Source organism: Oryctolagus cuniculus, chromosome 13 (genome assembly GCF_051225735.1).
Source record: "Oryctolagus cuniculus isolate XC-2025 breed Fujian yellow rabbit chromosome 13, ASM5122573v1, whole genome shotgun sequence".
In the NCBI taxonomy this organism is placed as follows: Eukaryota; Metazoa; Chordata; class Mammalia; order Lagomorpha; family Leporidae; genus Oryctolagus; species Oryctolagus cuniculus.
The window spans coordinates 16,378,952-16,401,403 of record NC_142879.1 but is presented as its reverse complement, the minus strand read 5'-3'; the positions used below and the strand labels follow the sequence as shown (position 1 = coordinate 16,401,403).

General features: G+C 48.5%; 1 long non-coding RNA gene across 1 annotated transcript in view; it reads left to right on the top strand.

Annotated features, from left to right (window-relative positions):
- The window catches only part of LOC108178227 (uncharacterized), a 138,320-nt gene that overhangs the window by 59,884 nt on the left and 55,984 nt on the right, over window positions 1-22,452 (top strand). Inside the window, exon 2 of the long non-coding RNA XR_011381249.2 lies at window positions 20,393-20,705. This is a non-coding gene — a long non-coding RNA (uncharacterized LOC108178227). The remainder of the gene's footprint in view (window positions 1-20,392; window positions 20,706-22,452) is intronic.

The following is a 22,452-nucleotide window of genomic DNA, read 5'->3' as shown; positions in this document are numbered from 1 at the left end:
CGCCCAGGGTCAAAGGAAGAAGTACTTGTCAAGAAGAACATGGCTGATGTGATTCCTTCTTTTAAAGATGTAATTTTTTTAAGACTTATTTATTTAATTGAAAGGCAGAGTTACAGAGAAGCAGAGGCAGAGAGGCAGAGGCAGAGAGAGGTCTTCCATCTGCTGGTTCACTCCCCAAATGGCCACAATGGCTGGAGCTGGGCAGATCCGGAGCCAGGAGCTTCCTCCAGGTCTCCCACGTGGGTGCAGGGGCCCAAGGACTTGGGTCATCTTCTACTGCTTTCCCAGGCCATAGCAGAGAGCTGGGTCAGAAGTGGAGCAGCCGGGACATGAATCTGTGCCCATACCGGATGTCAGCATCGCAGGCGGTGGTGCTACCCGCTATGCCACAATAATGCCCCCTTTATCATTTTTAAGTGTATATTTTATACCATATCTAAGGTAAATGTTCACAATCCCTTATGTGCACTCACGGTATTCAGAACGCCAGAAATTGCTGTTTTTTTTTTTGTTTTTTGTTTTTTTTTTTTTTTAATTCATTTGACAACCCAAACAGACCTGAACTGTTGAGAGGTCTTGGTGCCTTTATCAAATGCAAATTTGTGTGAATGATCAGACTAGTCATGCACATCTCTGTAGAAATCTTCTCCCGGAGGCTCTCTGCAGTCTTGTTATCTTGCTAACATTGGGAAATTTGAAACATGTTTGTTTCTGTGAGTTTCGGCTAAGCAATGCAACCTGTAATGGCGTGTAATTTATATGTCAATAGACATGCGTATGATGGCCGTACGTGAAGTTCTTCCCCACGGAAAGGGGCGGGTGATCAAAGACTCTGAGAGTCCCTGGCCCCAGGCCCTGGTTACTGACAGCATCAGCACCTGGCCCTCTCCCCTTGCTCGGCGGTCAGGCTGGGCTGCAGGGGCTTCTAGAGCAGCCACTGTGGACTCGCCCTGGGTGCAGACAGACATGAGGTGCAAACTAAAAACAAAGGGAATGAAAAGTTCTGCAATGCTTTGTCAGGAAAGTGTCATGGCCTAGGGCCCAAGCGAGTGTGTTTCAGCCTGGGGGAACTCAGGCTGAATTCTAGAAATTAACATCGACTTTCTAGCCATGGAAATTGTTGTGATTTTTCTTTGACAATGGAAGCAGTTATTCATATCTTGAATCAGGGAAAGAGATAACAAAAACATAGGCCTGGGAGTTATGAATGAAGCGCCCAGTTTCTCAATTGCCGTGACGTAATGAGATCATTAAAGAATCGAATGGTTTCCGGCATCCTAAAGCACATTTGTTGAACTTTGCGCAGCGTTTGCTTCAGCCACGGGGTATATTTTATCTCCAGTACCTTCCACAATAAACGTGGTCCGGTTCCAGGGCCTTTTGCCCCGACACGTGCGCTGTCCTCTCCGTGGCTGAGGGGCGTGGACGACCCGAGCCCTCCCCGCTAAGGCTCGGCCGTTTGAGGTGGCACTGAGTCCATCGAGAATGCCCCACGCAGTGTTTGTTCTGCAGCTGCTCGGCCGACTCTGGGGACACTGAGTGTCACTCGGGCTCCAGTAAGTAATGCCAGCGGCACAGGTAGATGGATCTGACAGGCCCCAGGACGAACAGCATCGTAGCCGCCTTGCTCCAACGCAGGCTATCCATCAGCGCCCGGATCTGCTGGAGCCGGGGAAGGTGACAAGGGAATAACATCCCTTTCTCTTCCATCGACAGGGGTAATAACTCCTCGCTCCCTAGGGACAGATTGTAAAAGCCAATAGCCAGGAGCTGTGAGGCAGGGTGGGTGGAAGAATTGAAAATTAAAGAGGGAGTGGAAATTTTTGCGTAAGGCATTTTGGTGAGATGGAATAAACCATCACACATCAGTCTTTTAATTGCCTCATTGTTGACACGGGGTTTTTTGCAAATGTTCGTTTTGATCGCGTAATTATTTGAAGCTGAGTGTTAAAAGGCGTGTGTGTGTGTGTGTGTGTGTGTGTTACACAAATGTGGGCCTGTGCTTTGTGTGGCTGATTCCTGGGGAAGGTTGTTATATGGTGATGGTTCAGACCTTGGGTTTTCCAAGTTGTGGCTGAAAATTCCTTATTGACAGTATATCTTAAAATGTCCTGCGAAAGGAAGATGTCCCCAGTGCATTGAACGGCTTAAATTGTTGAAGCTGATGTCTTTATTTCCCCTCGCATACGCGTGTGTTATTGGGGCATCCCACGGGGGTACCCCGTGTGTATATATCACATACAATGGTTTTTGATGGTTCATAAGAAATCTCGTTTTCAAGTAACCTTCAAAATGACACACTGTATGAATGTCGGTCTTCTGATGGCAACCGATAACAAGCAGATCCTTGTTAAAGTCAGGGTTCACCAGAGTTCTGCGTCCATGGCACCATGTGACACAGGAGTTTTGGGGCCCCGATGTTGCTTTGAATTAAATGTAGCACAAAGGCAGGTTTTTAGAAAACCAAGCTGCTGGGAGCCAGACGCCTTGGGACGCCGCCTGCGTTCTCAGAAATCTCCTTATTCAGGTTTTCACCTCGGAGCGGTGTTTAGTTAAATCTCCTCCAGACTCAGTTCACTGAAGGTGACAGAGGGACTCACTCGAGCTCAATGAGAAGTAGACGCGACAGTAAATTTTTCAGGCAGCGACAGGAGATCTTGTTATAGGAGTCAGCATGGGGGTCAGGGCAGAGCCTGTTGATGATTGAGGAAAAGAGAAGTAAATTCATTCTGCTCCAGGCACTTTGTCAAGTGCCAGTGGCTTACCATTGAGAACCAGTCACCCGTTCTGGTCTTACGGCCCTAGAGGTCACTCATTTGATATAAATCACAGCCCCGCGTAGGCGCACCGGCCTATTGCCACTCGGGATGAAGTAAAAAAGAAGAATGCTGCTTTCGGAATGGAAATGACTACAAATATCCCCCCACATGTTGCTGTTTAATGCAATATGTGGCCAGATATTGATCTCCCGAATCAAGTCATTAAAATGTGCAGTTTTTGTTTATTGGAATGAAGCAATTAAATGGTTCAGTTATGCCAGACCTCACCTTTTCTGATGAAAACTATTGATTTCTTGCCACAGCTTTATAAGCGACAATGTTTTTGATTACTCTTGACAAACCTCCTTGGAGTGTTAATTAAAATCGTACCAGATGAGCAGGTGTGGGAGATCATTAGATAGCCCGGATCACACATCCACACTTCATATTCTGCAGTCTTGCATAATGAATAGGGCACAAGAGGGGAACAACAATATCTTCATCAGCAGAATTAGCATCTTCACTTTTTTAAAAAAACTAGCGACGTTACGTTTTCCGCCGGCACAGGCCCTCACTCGTGGCTACCACTGCGCTTGATCAAACCTGGACTTCCAGGGTTTCCTTTGAGTATCTAATGAGTTGCTGTTTTTGTTTCCGAGGTAGCAAATATTGAAACAGAAAATTAATATGGAAAATTGAAGAATCAAATAAGGCTCTTCAAGTGCTTATGCAGATGAAGTCATGAATATTCATATGATCCCATTTGACACTTTTACAAAGTCCCCTCAGTAAGACATCTTCCGTGTGAGATCACGATCTATTTTGCTACTTATTTTGGGGACCTGCATGGAAATATGATTGTTGTGTTTTAAAAACTGCATAGTTTTGTTTGTGGTTGTTAAAAGATTGTTACATTTCGGGTATTACATATACTCGATAATAATCTGCAAAATCAGAAGCAAATCATATTCAAGTTTTGGAGAAACTACTGATCTTTATGTCAATGCTATTTATTATGAAATGATTTAATTATTTTTTCATTACCATAGGCATCGAAGTCTATGTTTTTCGTTTTCGTAAAAAGCACAGAATTTAAATAATTGAAATCGGGCTTAAACATCCTCTGTGATCTGGAATCTGTAGATGGCAAGGCAGCTTGTACTTCTCAGATTCACAGGCCCTGAAAAGAACTTTAAAAGGTCATCTCATCCAATCCCCTGCTGCCAAAGTAGCTATTTAAAAATGCACTATTTTTCATTAGCCTAGAATTTTAAAAAGGATTAATGAATTTATAAATGTATTATTTACAATCTAACTGGAGCCGTCAGACTTTGAAATGATAAGTTTTGTGTGTGGGTATGTGTCTTAGAATTTCAACTTCTCTTAGATGATTTACGAGTTTCAAAGTGATTTTCCATTTATATTCCTTCATTTGATCAATAACTGGGTTTTATGTCTCAGGAAAATGTCTTCCAATTTTTTTCTGAATGAATCTGGCAAAGTTTTCTCAGCTGACTTAGTATTATTGATATGTTCTAATTACTCAAGGCTACTTGGTCATTTCATAGCCTCTATTATGGACAGCTTTAAGAAAGCGTAAGTAAACCCTAAATTGTTTGCATTTTGTTAGTGAAATATGAAGTTCAATAAGCGCTTCAATTCAATTGTTCAGCACTAAAATTTAATCCTATTTCTAGCAAGTCGCACAAATAGTGATTGTGCTCCACCAACCACTTAAGCCAAGTATTACGGATGATGAATCTACATACTGCTTTGTAGAATCCTAAAATTCTAGTCTCAGAAACTACATCCGCTCTCCGTTTCTGCCTAGTGAGCCACGGCAAGGCGCGGTGGTCTACAACAGCAGGTTTATTTTCTTGGTGACCAAAGGCTCAGATGGCTGGTGCCAAGTGTCACACGGGACCTCAGCCAGGACTGTGGGGCAGGGCTCTCCTCGTGGCGGGCCTCAGCGGGTGACAGTGCCCAAGAGACAAGGCATTTAAAAATTCTCGCCTCCAAAATCATGCAGTGTCCTTCCCACTGCTGTTGAGGCAGTCCTAAAGGTGCTCTCAAGTTCAAGGTCAGTTAGACCCCAACACCCAGGCCACCCCTGAAGAGCACACAGAAGGAGAGGACTGGGGCCGCCCTGGGGAGACTGTGCTCCGGAAGCTGTTTGCTCAGAGCCTACTGCTGTGGGTGGAGCTTGGTTTGAGAGGCAAAAAGCGAATGGAAAAATGAATACGTTTCTAGTAGCTCACCGATAGGGACTCTTTAAAGCAGTCTCCTTTGCATTGTATTTTGGAAAAAAAGGCATCAAGACGGGTTGTTTGCAGTGAGATGGTCCGGATAAAAGCACATGTGAACTCTGCAATGTTTGGGAATGTGATGTAATGGGAAATAAACATGATGGGTGTTTTAAATGACCATTGTTTTTTTTTAAAGATTTATTTAAAAGGCAGAGTTACAGAGAGGCAGTGGCAGAGAGAGAGAGAGATGTCTTCCATCCACTGGTTCATTCCCCAGTTGGCTGTAACAGCCAGAGCTGTGCCAGTCCAAAGCCAGGAGTTTCTTCTGGATCTCCCACGCTGGTGCAGGGGCCCAAGGACTTGGGCCATCTTTCACTGCACAGCAGAGAGCTGGAGTGGAAGAGGAGCAGCTGAGACTCCCAACAGCGCCCATTTGGGATGCCGGCACTGCAGGCGGTGGCTTTACCCGCTACGCCACAGTGCCATAAATGACCGTTGTTTCGTGTGTATCTAAGTCACCATCCTTTGAAAATCTGCTAAGTTCTGACAAAACTTTAAAGGAGCAGCTTTTGCTATTGTTTATTGTGCATTAGAACTCACAGTGTTATTTGCTGTAGCGATCCTGCTTGGTATTTGTAGAAACTTGAGATTGTCATATTTTAGAATTATTGTAGAAGTACGTATCTGAGTGCTTTAAGAATTCTTTTGATAATTCAGTGGATACTGATCATTCTGTAATCGCCAGGTGCCGTTCTAGGCACTACAAAAATCATCCTCAGAGCGGTCACCTTCAGAGTACCCAGTAATGCACCATAAATTCTGTTGACCAGACGTAAAAGATAATGTATGTGTTTCCGTTTCTGTGTGCTCTTTTCTTTTGAACAGTTGAATGGGGTTTATTTCCTTAATATGTAATCATGAAAAAAAATTAAGAGATAAAGGGCAATTTTTAAGAGCAATTGAAGTTTTTTCTGTTCTTGTACATAATTTGATCCATAAATGGAATTTATACTGGTATAATTTGTTCACTAGAACATACATTGCTTTAAAAATGACTTATTTAGCTGTTTAAAAATGCCTTTTTTCCCCCAACGATTTATTTAATATTTGAAAGGCAAAGAGAGAACGAAAGAGAACCTCCATTTGCTGGTTTCACTCCCTGAAAAGGCCACAGCAGCTGGGGCTGGGTCAGGGTCAGGCTGAAGCCAGGAGCCTGGGACTCCACGCAGGTCTCCCCCGCGGGAGCAGGGGCCCAGGCCCAAGGCCGTCTCTGCCTTCCCTGGCGCATCAGCAGGGAGCTGGATCAGCAGTGGAGCACCTGGGCTTCGAACCGGCACCACATGGATGCCAGCGTTGCAGGACAGCTGCTCAACCTGCTGTGCCACAGTGCTGGCTTTTGAGAATGTGTTTTACAAATCATCTTGGTGTGATCCTGACTGAGTATAAAACAACGTCACATGATCAGATTTTCAGTGATCAATTGTCCAGTGATCAATTTTCAACCAACATTTATTGAAATGCCACATTGCATGAGGTGTCCGCATTTGCTATCTCAGTTACACCTTAGAAGTTTATGATGGTGTCTTAATTATCCCCATTTCACAGATGGGTCTATCTGTTCCCCATCATTCCCACTTTTTTTTTAATTTGATTTATTCATTTATTTATTTTTTGACAGGCAGAGTGGACAGTGAGAGAGAGACAGAGAGAAAGGTCTTCCTTTGCCGCTGGTTCACCCTCCAATGGCCGCCGTGGCTGGTGTGCTGCTGCCGGCGCACCGCGCTGATCCGATGGCAGGAGCCAGGTACTTCTCCTGGTCTCCCATGGGGTGCAGGGCCCAAGGACTTGGGCCATCCTCCACTGCACTCCCTGGCCACAGCAGAGAGCTGGCCTGGAAGAGGGGCAACCAGGACAGAATCCCGCGCCCCGACCGGGACTAGAACCTGGTGTGCCTTGCGCCGCAGGAGGAGGATTAGCCTAGTGAGCCGCGGCGACGGCCCCCCATCATTCCCTCTTTACTGGCTGCCTTTTCCTGCCACCCAAGATAAAGATATGGGGCTGGCACTGTGGCATAACAGGTAAAGTGGCCACCTACAGTGCCGGCATCCCATATGGGCGCTGGTTCAAGTCCCGTCTGCTCCACTTCTGATCCAGCTCTCTGCTATGGCCTGGGAAAGCAGTAGAGGATGGCCCAAGTGTTTGGGCCCCTGCACCCATGTGGGAGATCTGGAAGAAACTCCTGGCTCCAGATCAGCCCAACTCTGCCCACTGTGGCCATTTGGGGAGTGAACCAGCAGATAGAAGACCTACCCCTCTCCCCCAAACCCTCTCTCCCTCTCCTTTTGCCTCTCTGTAACTCTGCCTTTCAAATAAATATTAAAAAAAAAAAAAAAAAGATAAAGGAGAAAGTGCCACAGTTCCAGTCCTGTGTCTAGGGCGTATACATCATTGACTTTGCTTAGACCCAAGATTTCTGCCCTCATGTCTACTGTCCACGGAGATTTGGCAGGGCCCCGAATACCAGAGGCTTCATTATGCTTCCAACGAAACCAGTCCGGGACCCAGTCATTACTTTTATGAGGGTACTTCATTAGGTTTGCAGAAAAGTGGAATCAGATCACTTTGGTGCCAACAGCGTGTGAGATCTGGGCAGTTCATTCCATGAGCTTTTGGAGGCTCCCTCAGACGTGCCTAACTTTCCACGCAGTCCACAGTAAAGTAAAATTCTGTTCACTGAGTTTCTTAAATGAACAGGGCTGTGTGGTCACCTCGAGCACCCCCAGCTGGGAGGCCGTCTCCCTCCCCAGCTTCACTGGGGCAGCTGTGGCCACCGTGGGTGCAGAGTCTGGAGGAGCAAGTCTGCCCTTGCAGATTAACCAGCTGGGGGGCTGAGGAGGGCAGGTGGTCCCGCCCCTGCTTCCCTCTGCTGGGCTGCAGCCGTGCCTCTGTCACCTTGGCGCACAGTAGTGCTGGGTGGTCTCCCTCGCCCTCCTTCCCCGCCTCCCTGCCTGGAGTGGCAGGCAGCCTGGGGAGGACCAGGAGCCGGCTGCTTTCTCTGGGAAGCACAGGTGCACAGCCCCGCGGCGAGCGCAGGTGCAGGGCTGTGCTTTCAAGGAGCCATGCTCCGTTTCAGAAACCCGGCCGGTCTATGGTGACGGGTGAGGGTTTTTTTGGTTGGGTTTTAATGCCTTGTGTGTCAGACACATTGCATATTAAACAAGCAAAGCTAGGAATCTCTTAGGATCCCGGGAGTCTTTATTCTTTGCTCTGTGTTGAAAATCATTCCTGTCAGCCCGTGCTCTCCAAGCTGCCCGGGAGAACTTTGGCATAGCTTCCCTAACCTTTCAAACTGTAAAAGCAAAACTCTCCTTTGATTAAAAAAAAAAAAAAAAAAAAAAAGCCTGAGGACGCTGGCACGGGGCCATTAAGGATGCAGGCGACGCGACTGCGATCTGACAGAATATTCTAGAAAACACTGGAAAGTTCTCGCGAAGGTCCCCAGAGTGGGCCGAGGCACTTTGCTTGTACTTAACATATATCAACTGTCACCCGGCGGCAGTCGGTGTTGAACCGAACACAATGGAACATCCAGATGGTGTAAACAAAGCGAACAAATGTTCACTGCTATTAAAAGCTGTTTACATCAACTTCCAGGATTTCATGTAGTGAGGTTTATATTGTGTCACCACGGAGGTGCCGGGCGCCGTGGGCCACTGGGACCGGCCTTTCACAGTCCCCGTGCCTGTGCGCTCGTGCCCTTAGCACCCATGGGCGGCCAAGTCCACAAGAAGTCAGGAGGTTGAATAACGTCCAGGAGCTACACCAATTCAGACTAAAGCAGCCTGCCCCCCGTTCTGTTTTGTGGGTTGTCTACTGGAGCCTGGGCTCCGGACCCAGTAAACACAAAGCAGACCCCTTCTCTGGTGGGCGTGGCGCGGGTGGGTGGACCGTGGCTGCTGTCGGCTCCCGCAGGCGCTCCTCCTGGGGATGTTTGCGCAGCAATGCTGTTGCTGTCTTCCTCCAGGCGCTGCGCTATCAGGCCCTGTCTTATTGGGGATTAATATACATGAGTGATAAACCTACGTTTTTCTGTCGTCTTCCTCTGACCCCTTTATGTCACCTCCTGTACAAATTCCAGACGCACCGCCTGTCTCGCTGAAGGCTGACTGTCGCCATTAATAACAATGCCAGTGTGAAGGGGGTCCCGCTTGTTTCTTGTTAAAGAAAAATCTAGAAAAACTGTGCCTGTGTTCACTCTGCTAGCCTCCTCTGATTTCTCTTGTCATCCTTTACCTAAACAAATGAGGACATACTAAAAGCATCCTGTTTCTAGTTTGTCCTACAGTTCCAACAGGAGCAGAAAAGACCCTGCTATGTGCGTACTCAATAACTAAAATATTATCTATATAAACAGGTAATTGTGATATAATTTTATCTGGGTTAAATTTTACACGTTTAAAAAAATAATTGTGCAATTTTTTTTAAGTTACTGTGCCCAAGTTTGTAATGACGTCCTTCTAAAAGATGGGTGGTCTGAGTGATGGAACTCCAGTGCTTAAAAAATATGATTCGTTGGCTTTCCTTTCTCCAGGATTGAATTTTGTTCTGGGTTAAGATCAAGATGGGTATTGAGGGGCTGGTGCTGTGGCGCAGTGGGTTAAAGCCCTGGCCTGAAGCACCAGCATCCCATACAGGCGCTGGTTCGAGACCCGGCTGCTCCACTTCTGATTCAGCTCTCTGCTATGGCCTGGGATAGCAGTAGAAGATGGCCCAAGTCCTTGGGCCCCTGCACCCACGTGGGAGACCTGGAAGATCGGATCAGCGCAGCTCCGGCCGTAGTGGCCAATTGGGGAGTGAACCATCAGAGGGAAGACCTCTCTTTCTCTCTGCCTCTCCTCTGTGTAACTTTAACCTTCAAATAAATAAATAAATCTTAAAAAAAAAAATGGGTACGGAACAAATCCTCTTCCACGGCACAGCAGAATTTTCCTGGTGGCCTGGGGAGTCCTCAGACAGGAATGACGTGCAACTCTTTAGGAGCACAGAAAACGGGGTCCACCTCTACCACGTGGGGCGACTCTCATCTTCACAACTGTTCTGGTACATCCGGTCATTTCGGTACCTGTGGTGAGCAGCGGGTTTATAGGCGTGTAGGCCTTCTTAGCACTGTTCCAGGAGGTGCCAAGGGCTAGCTGCTGTGTGGACATTTAAAGAAAAATCGGTTGTCCATTGAATGCCGACCTAGGACAGCGGGATGCACGGGGAATGGGGCAGCCCTCTGTAGAGAGTGTTTAAGAGGCTGACAGCGCTAACAGTTCGGTCAAGTGTGCGCCAAGTGTTGTGTGTGCGGCGAAGGCACATCCAGCACCTCTGTGGTTTGCACCAGGGAGATCGCTTTACCAGCTGCCGGTGTGTGTCGTGTGTTTCAGCGAGATCTCGGGGCCATTGGGGGTGAGAGTTTGAAAAGACGGACAATGAAATGTAACAGACAGAGATCTTCGCTTTTGCCAGGGGTCAAGCCCCGGGCCCACGGTAGAGGAGCCGCCGCACCGCGGGCTGCCCTGTTTCCTGTTTATGCCTGGGCCGAGGTGCACATCCGGGCCAGCTTGCCGTCAGCAGCAGGCTTTTCCGCACTCCCCAAGAGATGTCTTCCTTAAACTGGCTCGTTATTTATCATCGAAGTAAGCCACTGGAATTTTGTTAATTCCTGTTTTACTTAGCACATGCTAAATGCTATCATTATCTGGGAGAAGATAATGTTCGCTTATAGCTGTTAGCCAGAGTACCAATTAAGTGACCTTCGCAAAACAAACCTGGCAGGGAGAAGAGGCGAGGGATGCCAAGTGTACTGCTTCCAGGCCTTTGGAGATCAACCTGAGGTTAGCAGCAACGCAAACCTGAACTCACCAGTGGAGGACATCCTGGTGCTTGGTCTTGTACCCACCCACGCAACACTGAGCAAATGAGCTGAACGGTGATGGGCACCTTCCTGATTGATTTCGCCTCTTCCTGCCTTGTGGGTGTCCTGATTCTTCGTCATTTCTCTCCATCCCTCACCAAAAGTGGAGAGAGGATAATCGGCTAGTTCGCACTCGAGTGTAAATGACACTTTGTGTACTTGTCAGCCTTTTCCTCTGGTTCTTTGCATTTCAGAATAAGACAAAAGCCCAAGCTAAGGAAATCCAATTCTGCAGCGTGGCCCTTTTTTTATTTGTTATTTTTTGCCTGGTGGGAGGGGGCGTTTCCAAGGGAAGCAGGCACTTCCCGGCACCCCTGCAGCACTGTAGGCTGGAAAATCATCCCGTTCAGCCAGACCTGTTCTGTCTTCTCCTGCCTTTATTCGGGGGTGTGGTATACTTTTTTTAAAATTGAGATTTAGATAGAATTCAAGTCCAAAATACACGATGAGAAGCTGCGCACTTGAGATTTCTGCTTTGGTCGGAGACTGCGGATGAATTCGTTTCTGAGTCCTCCCTCAGAAATCGGGTTTCCCTTGGCTCCTGTGCCTCCTAAAACGTACTGACCCTTCAAACGATTTAAAAAAGTGTCTATTTTCATCTGCTTGAAAGGCTGAGTGACACAGAAAGCGATTTTGTCCGTTTACTGGTTCAGTCCCCAGTGCCTGCAGCAGCCAGGGCCGGGCCAGGCTGAAGCCTGGAGTCTGGAACGCCAGGTCTCCCACGTGGGTGGCAAGGGTCCCAAGCACTCGGGCCATCACCTGCTGTCTCCCAGGATGCATTGGGAGGAAACTGGACCAGAAGTGGAGGAGCCGGGACTTGAACAGGTGCTCCGATAGGGGGTGCAGATGTTTCAAGCACAGGCTTAACCAACTGTGCTGTAGCACCTGCCCCTCAAACATCGAATTACATAAAGTCACTGTTATGAATGTCATGTTCTTTTAAACTCTTTATTTTATTTTTTTTTTTTTTAGAAAAGATTTATTTATTTGAAAGGCAGAGTTACAGAGAGGCAGAGACAGAGAGGTCTTCCATCCCCTGGTTCACTCCCCAGATGGCCACAATGGCTAGAGCTGTGCCGATCTGAAGCCAGGAGCTTCTTCCGGGTCTCCCATGCAGGTGCAGGAGCCCAAGCATTTGGGCCATCTCCCACTGCTTTCCTAGGCCGTAGCAGAGACTGGATCGGAAGTGGGGTAGCTGGGACTAGAACCAGCACCCATATGGATGCCGGCACTGCAGGTGGCCACTTTACCCGCTGTGCCACAGCACAGCCCCATTTATTAACCCATTCTTAAGAAAAATCTGTATTTATTTGAAAGACTGAGTCAGGGAGAGAAAGAGGTCTTCCATTTGTTGGTTCATTATCCAAGTGGCCGCAACAGCCAAGGCTGGACTGAGCTGAAGCCAGGAGCTTCTTCCTGGTCTCCCACGTGGACGCAGGGGCCCGTGCACTTGGGTCATCTGCTGCTGCTTCCCCAGCTACATCAGCAGGGAGCTGGATTGGAAGAGAAAGAGCCAGGACTGGACTCAGTGCCCATGTGGGATGCCTGTGTTGCAGTCAGTGGTTTTTACCTGTTGTGCCATAACACTAGCCCCTCTTTACTTGAAAGGCAAAACAGGGGCCGATGCTGTGGTGCAGCGGGCTAACGCCCTGGCCTGAAGCGCCGGCATCCCATATGGGTGCTGGTTCGAGACCCGGCTGCTGGCTTCAGATTGGTGCAGCTCCGGTCCGTTGCTGCCACTTGGAGAGTGAACCATCGGATGGAAGACCTCTCCCCGCCCCCCTTTCTGTCTCTCCTCTCTCTGTGTAACTCTGACTTTCAAATAAATACATCTTTAAAAAAAGAAAGGCAAAAACAACTGATGGGTGGGGTGGGCAGATAGAGATCTTCTATCTAGTAGTTCGCTCCCCAAATGACCACAATGGCCAGGGTTGTGCCAGACTGAAACCCGGAGGGTCTCCCTCGTGGCTGGCAGGGGCTCGAGTATTTGGGTCAATCTCTACTGCTTTCCCCAAGCACATTGGAAAGAAGGTAGATTAGAAGTGGAGTAGCCAGACTCAAGGTGGATGGACTGGTGGAATTTGGATACGGGATGCTGGTGTAACAGGCGGTGCCTTCATTCACTATGCCATGGTGCCAGCCCCTTATTAACTGTTTAGAAAGTACCCATTTTTAGGTAAGCTGAATTCCATCCCAATTTCCAGTTTTCACCCACTCACTGTACTGGGTATCAAATGCCACTCAAATATTTTGGGACTGAACATATAAGGTGTGTAAAATAAATGCTTGTACACTTACAAGCAGACAAAAATGAACATCTCGATTGAAAATTGTTGCTTATTAACAGCTGTATTCTAAGTTTTTGATTCTATTTTATGATCGTAAATATTTGCAGCTGCTGCTTTAATTATTACGCTAAGAGAAACACTTTTGCCTTATAGAACTTGATAGAGAAATCTTTCATCATATTGCACTCTGATTTATAAAAGAGCACAAGATTAAAGCTGTATTAATCTGACACCAGGTCTCCCTGTAACATAGCTGATATATAGTGTGATCACAGAAAACATGTAATAAAAAGTCCAGGGAGTACAGTATATTCCAGTGTAATTGCCAAAAGGAGGAAAAAAACACACACAGGCTTAGAGCTTTGCAAACATTTAAAAATGTACCTTATTTATTTGATTAGGGCTGAAACACGTCCAAGACCAAATATAAGATTCTATGTAATTAAGCACTTGTAGCTGGAATATTGTTTATGTTTTTACTTGACCTTGAAAACATATTTAGTAATCACAGTCTTGTCATTTGCAAGGGGTCTTCTGGCATTGTTGGGTTCCTTGCTCACATCACTTTCCCTCATTTTTAGATGTATACACGGCCTTTTTCCCAGTGGTCTTTATTGCACCAAGATTTCTCCATTATCAATAGCATGAAACTATTTACATTTAGAATCTGGGCAATATTGCTTACCTACTTTTTTTTCTCAAAGAAATTCTTCGTGAGTTGTCACGATTCCGTGTTACATGGCTAATTGATTAAAAGGCAGTAAAAGTTCAGTGTATGAGCGAGTACAGCACAATCAGCCATATTTATAAACAGAGCTTCATAAAAGTGGGGCATGATACTCTGTTGGCCGTGGAATGACTAAACACCGGGGTCCTTGGGGGCTCATGCTCATGCGGTGTGGCGCATCAGCACACGTGTTTGATCATCAGAAGAGCGTCTCCTGTAAGCCCTTTCCCCGTGGTAATCAAGGCTAAAGTCAGAAAAATTGTACTCCCTTTGGAGGATCCACCAGGATGGAGTGATCAGTTTCAGAAGACTGGCCTACTGGATCAATTCCTCTCTGTGATAATAAAATCATTCTAACTCAATTTGACTTCCCCAACTCAATGCCAAGATGGTTGTTGATTCTTTTCTTGAGAAAACCTTGCCCTCTAATAACTTTTGCATGGAGGCAAGAGTATACTATGTCTTGTATTATTGCGCTTTGCATGCTTTTCAATTGTGTTGTAAAGATTATTTTAAAACTTACTTGGTTCAGTGCTCATTGTCTCAACAGACTTTCAGTAAACTTTTAATCATTGACTTCATTTCTTCAGTGTGAGACGCTGTGTGATAATTTTCAGTATTCACAGGTCAATTCTTAGCAGCGGTCCGTTCTCCTAACCTGGTTGCCAACACTAGGCACTCCCTGCCCTTTGGACGTGCACATGTATAATGCACTCTTGTAGCTTACAGACATTTACTGAGCCCTAGTGTGTGTGCCATTCACTAGGGACGCTGTGGAGTAAGTCTCAGCGAAGGGCCGCTCATGTTTAATGGGGAGGCAACAGCACTCACATTATAGCTTGAAAGCAGGATGAGCTGGTAAAGGCTGACTTTTTTTTTTTTTTTTTTTTTTTGACAGGCAGAGTGAACAGTGAGAGAGAGACAGGGAGAAAGGTTTTCCTTTGCCGTTGGTTCACCCTCCAATGGCCGCCGCGGCCTGCGCACCGCGCTGATCCAAAGGCAGGAGCCAGGTGCTTCTCCTGGTCTCCCATGGGGTGCAGGGCCCAAGGACTTGGGCCATCCTCCACTGCACTCTCGGGCTACAGCAGAGAGCTGGACTGGAAGAGGGGAAACCGGGACAGAATCCAGAGCCCCAACTGGGACCAGAACCTGGAGTGCCGGCGCCGCTAGGCGGAGGATTAGCCTAGTGAGCCGCGGTGCTGGCGCCGGCCAAGGCTGACTTCTAATACCTGGAAGTGTTGGGGAGGCATTGCAGTGTGGCCGCGTCTTGCAGCACGAGTGGAAGTGAGTCCTGCAGATGAGCACAATCTGGAACACAAATTTCTGGCAAAAGGAAAATCCCCTACAAAGTCACGAAGGCAGGAATGCAGCGTAGGCGGGGTCAGTGTGGTGGCACAGTGGGTAAAGCTGCTGCCTGTGATGCTGACATCCCATACGGATGCTGGTTCAAGTCCCGGCTGCTCCACTTCTGATCCAGCTCTTTGCTGTGGCATGGGAAAGCAGCAGAAGATGGTCCAAGTGCTTGGGCCCCTGCACCCACGTGGGAGACCCAGAAGAGGTTTCTGACTCCCGGCTTTGGTGTGGCCCAGCCCTGGCCATTGTGGCTATTTGGGGCATGAACCTATGGATGGAAGCTCACTCTATATGTCTGTCTCTCCCTCCCTCTCTAGAACTCTGCGTTTCAAATAAATAAAATCTTAAAAAAGGGAGGGGCACAGGAGGGGAGAAAGGAGTTCAGCCAGCAAGGCAGGGCTTGGATTGTGAAGCCTCATTAAGCGAAATGGGAGCCCCTGAAGGGTTCTAGGTGACCCAGTGATGTGATGTAAGAGGGGCTGTTTGGTGGGTCAGGACTACACTGGGCGGGGCGGGGGGGAGGGTCTAAGTCTATCCTCACCTTCAATGTCTGTTTCCTGTTTAGACACTGGGGATAACTGTGACTCAAAGTGTTGTGGAGATTCAATAAGTTAATTCACAAAGGGTTTGGCACACACAGTTGGCCAGCGCTCAGATTGGATGGTGAGAACCCGGGCAGGGATTTTGTATTAATCTGGGCAGAATTAAGGCAATGGCGGGGGGGTGGAGGGCGTCTCATCACGGGGACGTGGAAGGGACAAGCAACTGAGCCTGGTGACGCACTGGACCTGGGGGTCGGCAGGGAGATGATTCCTGAAAGCAAGGAAGGGGTCAGCGATGGCTCTGTGGATTCTGGCCAGGGGGCAGGCGGGTGGGCGGGTGGTGGTAATCAGCTGAAAATAGAGGAGTGGGAAGACCGGCACCGAGGCTCACTAGGCTAATCCTCCACCTTGCGATGCCGGCACACCGGGTTCTAGTTCCAGTCGGGGCGCCGGATTCTGCCCCGGTTGCCCCTCTTCCAGGCCAGCTCTCTGCTGTGGCCAGGGAGTGCAGTGGAGGATGGCCCAAGTGCTTGGGCCCTGCACCCCATGGGAGACCAGGAGAAGCACCTGGCTCCTGCCATCGGATCAGTGCGGTGTGCCAGCCGCAGTGCGCCGGCCGCGGAGGCCATTGGAGGGTGAACCAACGGCAAAGGAAGACCTTTCTCTCTGTCTCTCTCTCTCACTGTCCACTCTGCCTGTCCAAAAAAAAAAAAAATAGAGGAGTGGGAGCAAGGTTTTGAGAGGAGAGGAACTGACATACTGGCAGAGTGGCAGTTGGTATGCAGTGTCTGGGTCTGGGGTGCGGGGAGGAGACCCTTGCTGGGGAGATCAGTGGAGCTCATCAGCCTATGGGAGGTGACTGAAGCCATATGCGTCAGTCGGAACACTCGGAGCTGCTGGTGACTGCGGAGACACAGCTCAGCCCGACTCGGAGAACGAGCGATTTATCAGCTTGGGAAGACGGAAAGGCCCAGAGGCGGGCGGGGCGAGGCTTGTTTTTCTGAGGTCCTCCGTCTAGGCTCTGCCTGCCCCTGTGCTACTTTCTCATCTGGCTTCTGGCTGATGACTGGCAGCCTCAGCCAGGGGCACATTCCTCAGTGCCCACAAAACGAGCGACCCTGCTGTGAACCCGCTAGAGAGAACAAGGCACGGAAGCCTCTCCTCAAACACTGGCCATGACGGGCGGCATCACCCCTCGGCTCCATCCCCAGCTGCGTGATCACCAGGTGCTGGGACCGGTCGGTGGTGAAGCGGATAGGGTGCCCTAGGTTGGGCCCACCTCGAGTTTGCAGTGGGATTTTGCTCCGGAAGTGAGTTCTGGAGGGAGAGTGCAATGGGAATGGCATTCGCTCAGGAGAAGGAACGTGGCCGTGGCGGGCAGGCAGTAAGAAGTGGATGAGAATCCGCAAAGGAAGTGGGAAGAAAAGAAAGCGAAGCCCGAATCCTGGGAAACGGCCGGAGATCCTTGGGTGGTTTTGAAAATGCATCTTAATTTTTGACTGATTAAGTTGAGTAGACTTGTCTTCTAAAATTCATGTAGAAAATAGGCTTCAGAGTGGGAAAAGGGTTTTTTTTTTTTTTTTAATTTTGTTTTGACAGGTAGAGTGGACAGTGAGAGAGAGAGACAGAGAGAAAGGTCTTCCTTTTCCGTTGGTTCACCCTTCAATGGCTGCCGCGGCCGGCGCACCGCGCTGATCCAAAGCCAGGAACCAGGTGCTTCCTCCTGGTCTCCCATGGGGTGCAGGGCCCAAGCACCTGGGCCATCCTCCACTGCACTCCCAGGCCACAGCAGAGAGCTGCACTGGAAGAGGAGTGACCGGGACAGAATCTGGCGCCCCGACCGGGACTAGAACCCGGTGTGCCAGCGCCGTAGGCAGAGGGCGGGAAAAGGGTTTAATACAGAGAATAATGATAATGGCAGCCAGTCCTGTTGGATTGTGTGTTGGTATTAGCAATAGCCTGCACTTGTTGAGCTTTGACTGTGCCGGGTGCTGTTGGAGGTCGTCGGTCTTCCCAGTGGTGCTGATGTTCTCCTAGGAGCACCACCGCTTATAAGTTCACTGAGATTCAGTTTTGTAGCCAAGTCCCCTCATTTACTAAGTGACAGAGCAGGGACCTGGAGCCAGGTCTGTCCACTGTCAGTTTGTATTCTTTGCATTTTTGTGAATAGAAGCTGGCCTCTTTTTTTTTTTTTTTAAGTGTTTATTTATTTGAAAGCGTTAGAGAGAGAGAGAGAGAGAGAGGGAGATATCTTCGATCCACTCCCCAAATGGCCTCAATGGCTGGAGCTGAGCCAATCCGAAGCCAGGATCCAAGAGTGTCTTCCAGGTCTCTCCCATGAGTGCAGGGGCCCAAGCACTTGGGCCATCCTCCGTTGCTTTCCCAGGGCATTAGCAGGAAACGGGATCACAAGTGGAGCAGTTGGACTTGAACTGTCCGCCCATGTGGGATGCGGGCACTGCAGGCCTGGGCTTTAACCCACTGCGCCACAGCATCGGCCCCAGAAACTGGCCTGTTGTGTAGGATCTGTTGTGTCTTAACCCTTTGACCTCTTGGGAGCCTTTGCCTCAGCCAGCTGCGGAGCATCCGAGCCGCCGAGTTGCTGCTGGTGGACCGTGCGGGCGTCCTGGCCCTCTCTCAGGAGGCTCACTAGAGCCCTTAGAAGTCAGAGGGGAGGCAACAGAATAATGTGTGTGGGTTCCAGAGCTTCTGGTTGATCGCTATCACATTTTCGAGCTGAGCAGAATCCAAGTTCAAGTCCTCAGAGCCCAGCATTCAAGAGGGAGGCATTTTTGTAAGGAGCCTGTGGCCCGTATGCTCACCAAGCATTGTCAGTGGAGAGGCAATCTCACGTGTGGTCTGGCACAGGCAGAGCACGTGGGAAGTGGCCAGGGCCCGGGGGCAAGCTGAGCTCCCCAGCTCGGGGGACTGGGCCCTTCTCTGAAGTGGCTGGTCCCCGTGGAGCCCAGAAGGACCTCGGTGGAGAGGAGTGTGGAGTCAGAGTCCTTTTCTTAGGCTGATCATGGTGGTATCAGAGTTCATCATGCATTTAAATGGCCAGGAGGGGAGGCAGAGAGAACAGTGGGGAAGCTGCAGTGTTTGGAGCTGGGCATCCGGGTGGGGAGAGGAGGGAGGGTGCCGAGCGGAGCCACACTCGGAACCTCAGAGGGTTCTGGGCTCCTCTCACGTAATGCAGGTGCCTGGCACTGAGAGGGCACAGAGCAAGAGGCTGGGGAAGGGATGGTGTTTGGACAAGATGAGTTTGAGGATCCCAGAGGGCACTTACGCAGAGGGGTCCAGCAGGTGGCTGGGTGCACGGTCTGGCCCTTTGCTCCCAGTTCCTTACCTAGTTCTTGAGCTTGAAAATTTAAATATTTATTTATTATTTGAAATGGAGAGACACACACAGAGAGAGGGAGGGAGGGAGGGAGGGAGAGGCGGGCAGATCTTCCATCTATTGATTCACTCCCCAAATGCCCACAGCAGCAGAGGCTGTGTCAGGCCAAAGCCAGGAGCCAGGAACTGTCTGCATCTCCCACGTGGGTGGCAGGGACTGGAGCCATCCCCTGCCGCCTCCCAGAGTGCGTGTTGGCCGGAAGCTGGAATCGGAAGCAGAGCCCAGACTTGAACCCAAGCACTTCTTGGGACTCCCGCGTGGCATCTTAGTCACTATTCCAAACACTGCCTCTGGCTTTTTCGTTTGGCTTTAAAAGATTTTAATATTTTTTGTTTTCAGAAACAGAATTACAGAGAGAAAGTGAGAGACAGAGAGAGAGGTCTTCCATCTGCTGGTTCAGTCCCCAGATGGCCTCAATGTTCAGAACTGGGCTGATCTGAAGCCAAGAGCCAGGAGCTTCCTCCGGGTCTCCCACCCAGATGCACTTGGGTCATCCTCCGCTGCTTTCCCAGGCCAGCACGGAGCTGGGTCGGAAGTGGAGCAGCAAGGTCTCCAACAGCTGCCCATATGGGCTGCGGGCAGCAGTGGCAGAGGCTTAACCTACTACGCCACAGAGCCGGCCCCTGGTTTGGCTTTTTAACTAAAACACGTCTGGTTCCTGATCTGGTGCCTTTTAGAGAACAGGCAGAGGAAGGGCGGGAGTGCATTGCTGATCGGCAAAGTGATGAGGAGCGATCTTGTTAAAAGTCACAAACCATCAGAAAGCCCTACAGGGGGGCGGTGGGGGAGGAGTTGGGCACCTGCGCCTGAGCTCCCGCGTGTGGCCTGTCCCTTGATCTCCAAGTCAGTGTCTCTCTCGTGGGCACAGGTCTGTCTCTGTTTCTTGAGCGAGCGCCCTGGCTGCTTTTGGCTCATTGGATTCCTGGTTCTCCAGGGTCCAGAGAATGATGTCCTGTTTGGGGGAGGAGCCAAAGAGAGAGAAACGGTGAACAATGTCTTCTTTTGTTTTCCTCTCAGGCTCATTTTCACAAGGTTGCAATTCTTGAAATGCCGTAGTTTAGAAAAAGGAAAGAATGCCCTATGTCTCGGACCCTGGTTCGTAAAATGAAAATTTCTTTCAGGTCAAGTCTCTGTCGCCGGATTTGGGGACGAGTGGACTTCCCTACTCACCCTGACCGCGGTGCGTGGAGCACCATTGATTTTTCATAAATGTTTAATAAGACGACACAGCTCAAAGCTCTGCAAAGTTTGCTATAAATTGTAATGAGGAACTGAGCAAGATGTAATCGGATAAGAAAATGGAAATAAAACTTGTACAGTGGAGTCGATGGCAGAACAAATGAGAGCAAGGAGCCCGTTCACCACCTCGGTGGCTTTCTCCTGAGCAGGCGGCTGACCCTCCGGAGTGAGGGGCACTCACCTCCAGCTGATGTGGTAATGTATTCCGTTGTCCATCTGTTTTCTGAATATCATGAAAATGCATCAGATACGTTCTCAGGGTGCAGACTGGATATGACAACCAGTGTGCTTGGCACCAGATGCCCTTTTGAGGCTACGCCTTTGGTTATGTTTCTGATACCGTATTACAGAACAGAGTAGATTACCTATTGTTAACCAGTTGCTGCTCAATTTGCAGTCCCTATAATTTATGTAGTGTCGATTGACTATAAATGTCCTAAGCGAATGCAAATGTATTTCACTTGTATATAAGATACTATTTTCTTTTAAAAAAATAACTGTTCTGCTTTTCATTTCCTAATGTCTCTATGATTTTAAAGGTCTGTTTTCTTTCAGTAGCATTGAAAATAACACCAAACCTAGCATTCCTTTCTTCTTATTAAAAAGCGGTGCTGACCCCTTTAAAGCCCATCAGATAGCGTTTGCCATTGATTTAAATTTTCTTGCTCAACTGTGCACATTGTGCCTAATCAATCTGTTGATAATCAATTGAACATCATGGAATATCATCACAAACTAATGATGGTTCTTGCAACTGTGTTTCTGAGAAGGTATGGAAACACAGCCTTGGGAGAGTAAGTTCCGTGTGGGCTCGTTGGCCTTAGTTCTCAGTTGACACATGACCTTTCTGTCTCCCTTGTTGGTGACATTTAGAAGAGTGAGCTGGGTGCTTTCAGAATCTACTCTCTGATATACAGAAACTGAATTCTCACTCTGCTTTGGGAGATCCAGACTTAAAAGAGGCTGAGAGGAAAGAGTAATGCAGGCTAAAACGTTTCCAAAAAGCAGCCTTATAATTTAGGATACCAGCAAATTACTAGGAAGTTGTGCAACTGCTATTCAATGAGCACGAACTAATTATAGCCCAGGAGTGGGGAGTCTCATCCTGCGGATATACAATATAATTCCTTTTAGAGAAGCAATAACATGTTGTTAATAGCATGCCATATTAGCTTATACATGGAAAATTTCAAAGCAATTTCTTAAAACAGGCGTGGCAAAGAGCTCTCATGTAGCAATTTGAGCTTTGGTAGCTGTTTTGTAAACAGATTCACATAACTGAAACTTTTGAGCCACGATTCCCTAGTCTGTGTGTGACGACAGTAATTGCGATAGCCAATAACCAAGGAATCTTTTCTCTGTGCTGAGGGTTTTAACAAATGGAGTAAATTGACCTTACTCCTGCCAGTACCTCTGAGGTGGTATTATTCCCTTTTTCTGTAACAGATGGGAAAATGGTGGCTTTTAGAGGTTAAGGAAAGTGCCCAAGATTACACAGTAAGTGGAGGAGGAGCTTGGATTCAAACCTGGGGCACTGGTGTAGCATCCCTCATCTAACTGGACCGTTAGAAGCTCCATGTGATGGTGACTCGCTGTGCCTTGTGCTCTCAGGGGTATTGGATGCTCTTGGAAGGATAGAGGTACATTGCGCCTTCAGCCCTAAAAGCAATGTGTTCTGTTGGTCAAAGATGGCCCTGGGAGCAGGGGTTTCATGCGTAGAATCTGTTAGGTGCTGCTCTGGGCTTAGAACCTGCAGATGTCCCTGGGGTCGCCACTGTCTCCCTAGCGGGATGCAGATTCATCTAGGCATTGGGCTTATGCCTTACAAGATTCAGGAAACAGCCAGAGGTGCAAAAATTTTAACCTGTGGTTGATTCATGGTATTTCTGGTAAAATTCAAATTCCACCACCTCTAAATTTATCTTCTTCTTGCCAAGAACCT